The sequence below is a fragment of the Heteronotia binoei genome, chromosome 5, assembly GCF_032191835.1.
Source record: "Heteronotia binoei isolate CCM8104 ecotype False Entrance Well chromosome 5, APGP_CSIRO_Hbin_v1, whole genome shotgun sequence".
Lineage (NCBI taxonomy): Eukaryota > Metazoa > Chordata > Lepidosauria > Squamata > Gekkonidae > Heteronotia > Heteronotia binoei.
In genome coordinates this window covers 29302471-29310850 of record NC_083227.1, presented here as the reverse complement: position 1 = coordinate 29310850, position 8380 = coordinate 29302471, and the positions used below count along the sequence as shown (strand labels likewise).

Genomic DNA, 8380 nt, shown 5'->3' with positions numbered 1-8380 from the left:
TACTCATTTGACTGACCTTGGAAGGATGGAAGGCTGAGTCAACCTGGAGCCGGCCACCTAAACCCAGCGTCCGCCGGAATCGAACTCAGGTCATGAGCAGAGCTTGGACTGCAGTACTGCAACTTTACCACTCTGCACCACGGGGCTGCTCATCTTCAGCTATAGTTGTAATTCCCTTCATTTATGCCCTGTCTTCACAGTGGGGACACAAAACAGCTTCCATCATTGTCCTCTGCTGTATTTTATCCTCTCAACAACTTGTGTGAGGTAGGTTAGAGTGATCAGTAAATTTCCATGGCAGATTTGAACCTGAGTCTCCCAGATCCCAGTCTTTGATGTAGTGGTTAAGTGTGGAGACTCATCTGGGAGAACTGGGTTTGATTCCCCACTCCTCTGCTTGTGCCTGCTGAAATGGCCTTGGGTCAGCCATTGCTCTCTCAGAGGTTGTCCTTGAAAGGGCAGTTTCTGGGAGAGCTCTCAGCCCCTCCCCACCTCACAGGGTGTCTGTTGTGAGAGGAGAAGATATAGGACACGGGTAGCCAACGGTAGCTCTCCAGATGTTTTTTGCCTACAACTCCCATCAGCCCCAGCCAGCATGGCTGGGACTGATGGGAGTTGTAGGCAAAAGGCATCTGGAGAGCTATCGTTGGCCACCCCTGATATAGGAGATTGTAAACCGCTCTGAATCTCTGATTCAGAGAGAAGGGCGGGATATAAATCTGCAGTCTTCTTTTACTTTAACCACTACAGCATGCTTTTGTAGGGTAAAAAACAAAATGACTCTGCTTAATAATGTAATCAAACAACTCTGAAAGTGTTCAACACTGGTTTTGTTTTATTTTTACTGCAACACGGTTGCTTTACTTTTCAAATATTAGAGTTACAGGCAGTTCCCCCGGTTTGGAGGCCCTGCCCCCCCAACACTTCAGGGTCATCAGAAAGCGGGAGAAGGGGAGGGAATTCTGCTAGGAACTCTGTTATTCCCTAGGGAGAATTATTCCCACAGGAAATAATGGAGAATTGATCCGCGAGTATCGGGGGCTCTGGGGGAACTGTTTCTTGAGGTAGAGGCACCAAATATGCAGCATAGCATCTGGTGCCTCTCCTCAAAAGACCCTCCAAGTTTCAAAAAGATTGGACTGGGGGGGGTTCCAATTCTATGAGCCCCAAATAAGGTGCCCCTATGCTTCATTATTTCCAAAGCGGGAGGCATTTAAAAGGTGTGTGGTCCCTTTAAATGCGATGGCCAGAGAACTCCGTTTGGAGTTCTGTTATGCTTGTCTCAACCTTGCTCCCAGCTCCACCCCCAAAGTCTCCTGGCTCCATCCCCAAAGTACCCAGCTATTTCTTGAATAGGACTTGGCAACCCAAAGCAGGATGGAAGGCAAAGCGGGAAAGGCTTGGCTTTTGGGGAGTGGACTCTTGCCCCCGCCCTGCCTCCAGCAGAGCAGCCCGGTCTCTCACCCCTCCCCCACCCCGGACAACCGCCTCAGCCCTCCAGGCAGTTGGTGGGGGAGGGGGGAGACAGCCATACCACAGAGCAGCAGCAAACACAACCCCACAGACCCACTTTCACGCCCTTCGCTTTCACTCTCTCCTGGTAGCTCGAAGCAAGAGGAGGCCTCAACGCTAAGCTTCACTATGCTAGGGGAAGAGCTGAGTGACAGGGCACCGAGCCCTTCTCCATCCAGGCTTGGCCTGTGAAAGAGAGCCTCGAGCCCTTCTCCGTCCAGGCTTGGCCTGTGAGAGGGAGCCCCCAGCCCTTCTCCATCCAGGTTTGGCCTGTGAAAGAGAGCCTCGAGCCCTTCTCTGTCCAGGCTTGGCCTGTGAGAGGGAGCCCCCAGCCCTTCTCCATCCAGGCTTGGCCTGTGAAAGAGAGCCTCGAGCCCTTCTCTGTCCAGGCTTGGCCTGTGAGAGGGAGCCCCCAGCCCTTCTCCATCCAGGCTTGGCCTGTGAAAGAGAGCCTCGAGCCCTTCTCCGTCCAGGCTTGGCCTGTGAGAGGGAGCCCCCAGCCCTTCTCCATCCAGGCTTGGCCTGTGAGACGGAGCCCCCAGCTCTTCTCCGTCCAGGCTTGGCCTGCCAGAGAGCTCCCAGCCCTTCTCCTGTGAGAAGGGAGCCCCCAGCCCTTCTCCGTCCAGGCTTCGCATGCGAGAGGGAGGTCCCAGCCCTCCATCCAGGCTTGGCCAAGAGCTGCAAGAGAGAGCCCCGAGCCCTTCTCCATCGAGGCTAGGGAGAGAGCTGTGAGAGAGAGTCCCCAGCCCTTCTCCATCCCGGCTTGGCCTGCTAGAGAGAGCCCCCAGCCCTTCTCCATCCAGGCTAGGGAGAGAGCTGAGAGCCCCCAGCCCTTCTCCGTCCAGGTTCAGCCAAGAGGTGAGAGAGAGAGCCCCCAGCCCTTCTCCGTCCAGGCTAGGGAGAGAGCTGCGAGAGCCCCCAGCCCTTCTCCGTCCAGGCTAGGGAGAGAGCTGCGAGAGAGAGCCCCCAGCCCTTCTCCATCCAAGCTAGGGAGAGAGCTGTGAGAGAGTCCCCAGCCCTTCTCCATCCCGGCTTGGCCTGCCAGAGAGAGCCCCCAGCCCTTCTCCATCCAGGCTAGGGAGAGAGCTGAGAGAGAAGAGCCCCCAGGCCTCCTCCATCCAGGCTCAGCCAAGAGGTGAGAGAGAGAGCCCCCAGCCCTTCTCCGTCCAGGCTAGGGAGAGAGCTGCGAGAGAGAGCCCCCAGCTCTTCTCCATCCGGACAATGTTCCCTCTCAGCTGCAGAGTCTTGTCAGCAAAAACTCAACTTTGTGAGCTACTGGCATGAAAGTTGTGAGCTCCTGCATCAATTAGTGTGCTCTGGGGTCCTCCTTCCTGAGCTAAGACAAAAATGTGTGAGCTAGAGGCTAAAAATCTGTGAGCTAGCTCACGCTAACTTGGCTTAGAGGGAACACTACTCACAGGGTGTCTGTTGTGGGGGGAAGAGATATAGGAGATTGTAAACCGCTCTGAATCTTTGATTTAGAGAGAAGGGCGGGGTATAATTCTGCAGTCTTCTTGGTGCTTGTGGGGGGGTGGGAGAGTGGGAGGGCTTCTGGAGTTCTGGCCCCACTGGTGGACCTCCTGATGGGTTCTGGCCACTGTGTGACAAGAAGCTGGACTGGATGGGCCACTGGCCTGATGCAACAGGCCTACTCTTTTATTCTTATGTTTGGGGCCAATGATGCTCTGTCTTCTTGGTGTTTGGGGGGGCACAGTGGGAGAGCTGCTGGACTTCTGGCCCTGTTTGAGAGCTGCAAGGATGGAAGGAAAGGTGGAAAGAAAGCAAATAGGTGGGGAGGGAGGAAGGGGTGAAAAGAAAGCAACTTTAACTATAAATGCATTCTCCAAGCCATCAGCTGGCTTGGCTTGGAGAAGTGATTTAAAGAGACAGATGCCTTCTCCAAGCCAGCCAACGGGGCAGTGGGGGCTTCAAGAGCCACACAATATGGATGAAAGAGCCACAGGTGGCTCCTGAGCCACAGTTTGGCCACCTCTGCTCTAGTGTTTAAAATAATCCTATTGCAGACTCAATATTGCTTACAGCAAAAACAGTAGACTCTATCTTTCAGCAGCTTTGACTTTTAGACGCCAAGGTGGATAGGCTCTTTGCTGAGAGTAAAGTCTGGGGCAGTGATGCTCTGTATTCTGGGTGCTTGGGGGGGCACAGTGGGAAGGCTCCTAGCCCCACTGTTGGACCTCCTGATGGCACTTGATGTTTTTGGCCACTGTGTGACACAGAGTGTTGGATTGGGTGGGCCATTGGCCTGACCCAACATTGCTTCTCTTATGTTCTTATGATACTTGTAACATTCCTCAAACAAGCCTCCCACGTACTGACAGTAGGAATGTGAAGAGTCAAGTTCCACTTTTGCCAGCAGCAAGAGGAACTGAGTGCATAAATTCTTCCTAACTAATTTGGCCATCCCATCAAATCTGTTGATGTGTTGCTTGATAATCAAGGCTATTTGCCCTTGTGGCACACCAAGCCTCTTGTCAAAGGCCACCTGACAGAGCTATTTGGGAGGTGCCTCAGGTGGTTGGATATACGTTCAGTGGATCTACTGAATAGCTCCAGCCAGAGCCAGGGCCAGTTTGGTGTAGTGGTTAAGTGCCCCCGTTTGTGAGTGCCAGTTTGGTGTAGTGGTTAAGTGCATGGACTCTTATCTGGGAGAACTGGGTTTAATTCCCCACTCCTCCATATACACCTGCTGGAATGGCCTTGGGTCAGCCATAACTCTCGCAGGAGTTGTCCTTGAAAGGGCAGCTTCTGTGAAAGCTCTCTCAGCCTCACCCACCTCACAGGGTGTCTGTTGTGGGGAGAGGAAGATAAAGAAGATTGTAAGCTGCTCTGAGTCTTTGATTCAGAGAGAAGGGCGGGGTATAAATCTGCAGTCTTTTTCTTCTCCGGGTGCCACGTGGCCTAGGGGTGTCACGAGGTGCCCCCTCTCCTCATGCGCCATGCCCACCGCCTTCCGAACCTTGCCGAGGCTTCCCAAGACTCAGGAAGCCTCGGAAAAGTGGGTGGGCTCTGAGCGCACCCGCTGTCTTCTGGACTTCACTAAGCCTTCCTGAGGCTCAGGGGGCGAAGTTAGGGGGGCATGGCAGCGAGCCTGCTCAGAGCCCAGCTCTGAGTGCATCCCCTGCCTTCCAGACTTCACCAAGGCTTCCCAAGACTCGGGAAGCCTCAACAAAGTCTGAGGCATGGCAGCGAGTCATCCTGACCTTGCTCAGGTTTGGGGCGGGGAGCAGGGGTCTGCATGGGTTGGCAGAACCCCCAGCGCCGGGCCTTGCCAGAGCCAGAGTTTCCAAAGTTTTTATTGCACAAGGACTGGCTGAAAGTGAGAGGTATCTCACCAGGCCATGTATTTAAAGATACTGTAGCACCCTTGTTGCCTCAATCTTCCCTTCTACCCTGCTGTGATCATGCAGTGCCACTCTCTTCTAGTCCTCAACGCATTAATTTACAAACTGTTCCAGGAGCTAGTTTGTCAAAAAAATTTTCCCTGCACAACATTCTCCTATCAGTGATAATAGTGAAAATAGTTTTATGGAAACAGTAATTTTAGTACCTTCACCTGTTGCTCAAACTGCTTCCTCAGACTTAATGGCAGAACCACAGGTGCTTCCCCCAAGCAGTATCCAAGGAAATTCCGGATTTTGTGCAGGTTTGGAACTTGAAGAAGTTAAACTATCCCCAAGTGGTCATGTCAGAGGCCAGCAAAGCACAACTTCAATTGTGAAGCTCCCATATATTGCCCTTGAGTTAGATAACAACAAGAGTTCACAATCTATGACCCAAGAACCAAATCCACCTGCTAGGATCTTTTGTTCTGTAGAAACAAGGTTGTCCATTCCAACAATACTGAATCAGTCTTCTGTTCTGAATTGCAGGAACAGATCTATTGCAGGAATGGAATCTATAGACGAGTCTGAAAAGAGGTAGGTAAAGGTATTCCTCTGTGCAAGCACTAGTCGTTTTCGCCTCTGGGGTGACGTTGCTTTCACAACATTTTCACGGCAGACTTTTGACAGGGTGGTTTGCCATTGCCTTCCCTAGTCATCTTCACTTTCCCCCCAGCAAGCTGGCTATTCATTTTACTGACCTCGGAAGGATGGAAGGCTGAGTCAACCTCGAGCCGGCTACCTGAACCAGCTTCCGCTGGGATTGAACTCAGGTTGTGAGCAGAGTTTAGGACTGCAGTACTGCAGCTTTATCAGTCTATGCCCCGGGGCTCTGAAACAGAATTTAATTACGAGACCACTCTGAAGCAGAATTCAATTACAAGAATCTTCTGGCACTTAGAAATGAGGCATTGAAATATAAGTATCAGTCCAATAAAACAAAACAATTTGACCAACCTGTTTTTGATTCTTGGTTTGATAAAGAACGTAGTGAATTAAAGGCACATCCATCTATTGCAAATTTTGCAATGCTACCTCCCCTCGTATCCCAGAAGAATATCAAATATGCAGAGATTACTGTATTTTTCGGACCATAAGACGCACTTCCCCCCCCAAAAAAAGTGGGGGGGAGAGTGCGTGCGTCTTATGGAGTGAATACTAAAAGACGAGGGGGGTAGGGGCCTGCAGCCCCCAGGAGACAAGCGGCGAGATTGCTCCCTGCGAAGTGCTGGGTTTGCGATGGGAGCAGAGGGAGCGATCTCGCTGCTTGTCTCCCAACCAGGCACGCAGGCATGGGGGAAGCACGCTGGTGCCTGCGTGCCTAGCTGGGAGACAAGCGGCGGGATTGCTCCCTCCGTCCCCATCGCAAACCCAGCACTTCACAGGGAGCGATCTCACCGCTTGTCTCCCAGCCAGGCACACAGGCGTGGGGGAAGCACGCCGGCGCCTGCGTGCCTGGCTGGGAGACAAGCGGCGAGATCGCTCCCTCCGCCCCCATCGCAAAGCCAGCACTTCGCAGGGAGCGATCTTGCCGCTTGTCTCCCAGCCAGGCACGCAGGCGTCGGCATGCTTCCCCCGCGCCTGCGTGCCTGGCTGGGAAACAAGCGGCGAGATCGCTCCCTGCAAAGTGCTGGGTTTGCAGTGGGGGTGGAGGGAGCGATCTCGCCGCTTGTCTCCCAGCCAGGCATCAGCGTCTAATGGTCCGGAGCGTCTAATGGACCAAAAATACGGTACTTAAATACCCTTATTAAGATAAAGAGGAATGCCTTTGTCCAAAAACAATAGGAATGACTATTAACTGCTATATCCTGCAATGACTCAAAACAATTTTGGAAACTAGTTAACAGAGCACTTAGACCAGGAATTTCCAGCCCTTCTGTTATTGCTCCCTCTACTTAGTATCAGTATTTTCTTGATCTATTCCAAGAGGAGGCTGCAGGTGCTCTCCATGTGACCAACCTTGTTCCTGACAATATGCCTGAATGGCCTCCTGTGACTCCAGAAGAAGTTGTTGTGGCAGGATTTCTTTTGGGTTGGCTTGGGTCTGTTATGAAATTGTCAACAAGAGTTCTAAGCTCTTCATTCATATTGCTCTCAGTCAAAAGCATAAGTTGAGAATGTAGGTCAGGAGAGTAGACAGAAACTAGGGTAAAGTTGAGAGTTTTTTTGAGGACAGGAATTCCCTTTTATGGTATTGTGAGGAATTAAGATAACTTGCCTTCTGGAGCTACTATCTGCAGTACTGGAATTCATAACATTAGACGAAATAGAGATAAGTGATACAGTTTTCCGGGGAAAGTCTTTAAAAGCCCTGGACTTTGGGCAGAAACCGCTGGTCTGCACCAGAGGCTGCCTCTGTGCTGGTCATGCCAAGCTAATTGGGATTTAGACTCTGGCCTGGCCTGCAGGAGAGACAGTTTCTCTCCTGGTCAACCCAAGAAATTAACAGCCTTTGTAGATTTCAAGTCATCTTCTGTCTGAGGCCTCAAACATAGCCTAACTGCTCCAATTTAGAATATAGAGCATAGCTCTACTAGAGACTTGGGACTTAGATTTTAAAATGGGAAAATGTAGACTAATAGGGTGAAGTCCCTGTTGGGACTGATATTTTTCAGTATGCTCTCTGCTTTATTGTAGAACTATGCTTTATGCTTGACTATCTTCTGTAACTGTAACTGCTTTCCGAAAGGACTAATGTTATCTAAACTGTTTTGCTTCTCTATCCATATATTTTAAGCCTTCTGTCTAAAGGAGAAACTTGGATAAATAATAAAGCTTATCTGTTATGAAGTGTGTATTAGCCTTCTGATAATTGCAGGTTGTTTGTGTTAAGGTTATTGAATGTACAGTAAGGTGTACATAAAATAATCTGCTAACAGTTGTCCCTCTCATTGACCAATTAAAACCAGGTAAAGCTCCTGACCTGATGTGATAACTGCAGAAATTTTAAAAGCGGACCCTGAATGGTGGGCATGCCCACTTGTTGCCTTTTTCTACCATTGTAAATTCTACAGGGCACATGCCTAAAGCATGGACCAATGCAATTATAGTTCTGATTTTCAAGACGGGTGACCGCTCAAACCCTGCACTAACAGGGCAAAACTCAGTTCTTGACAATAAGATCTCCATTCTCCAGGATTACCTGGTAGAACAAGTGATAGAGCTGGCTTAGAATCATAGGATCATAGAAACATAGAGTTGGAAGGGACCTCCAGGGCCATCTAGTCCAGGGAAGTCAAACATACAGCTTGGGGGCCGAATTAGACCCCCGGAGGGCTCCTATCAGTCCCCCGAGCAACTGACTGTCATTATAAGAACATAAGAGAAGCCATGTTGGATCAGGCCAATGGCCCATCCAGTCCAACACTCTGTGTCACACAGTGGCAAAAATATACATATATATATATATATACATATATATACACACACACACACACACACAGTGGCTAACAGCCACTGATGGACCT

At 50.6% G+C, this 8380-nt stretch overlaps 2 protein-coding genes across 5 annotated transcripts in view; one reads left to right on the top strand and one right to left on the bottom strand.

Annotated features, from left to right (window-relative positions):
* LOC132571225 (zinc finger protein 709-like) overlaps positions 1–8380 on the top strand; it is a 1224940-nt gene that overhangs the window by 842116 nt on the left and 374444 nt on the right. The window lies entirely within an intron of this gene.
* Positions 1–8380, bottom strand: part of LOC132571277 (zinc finger protein 420-like) — a 166472-nt gene that overhangs the window by 117263 nt on the left and 40829 nt on the right. The window lies entirely within an intron of this gene.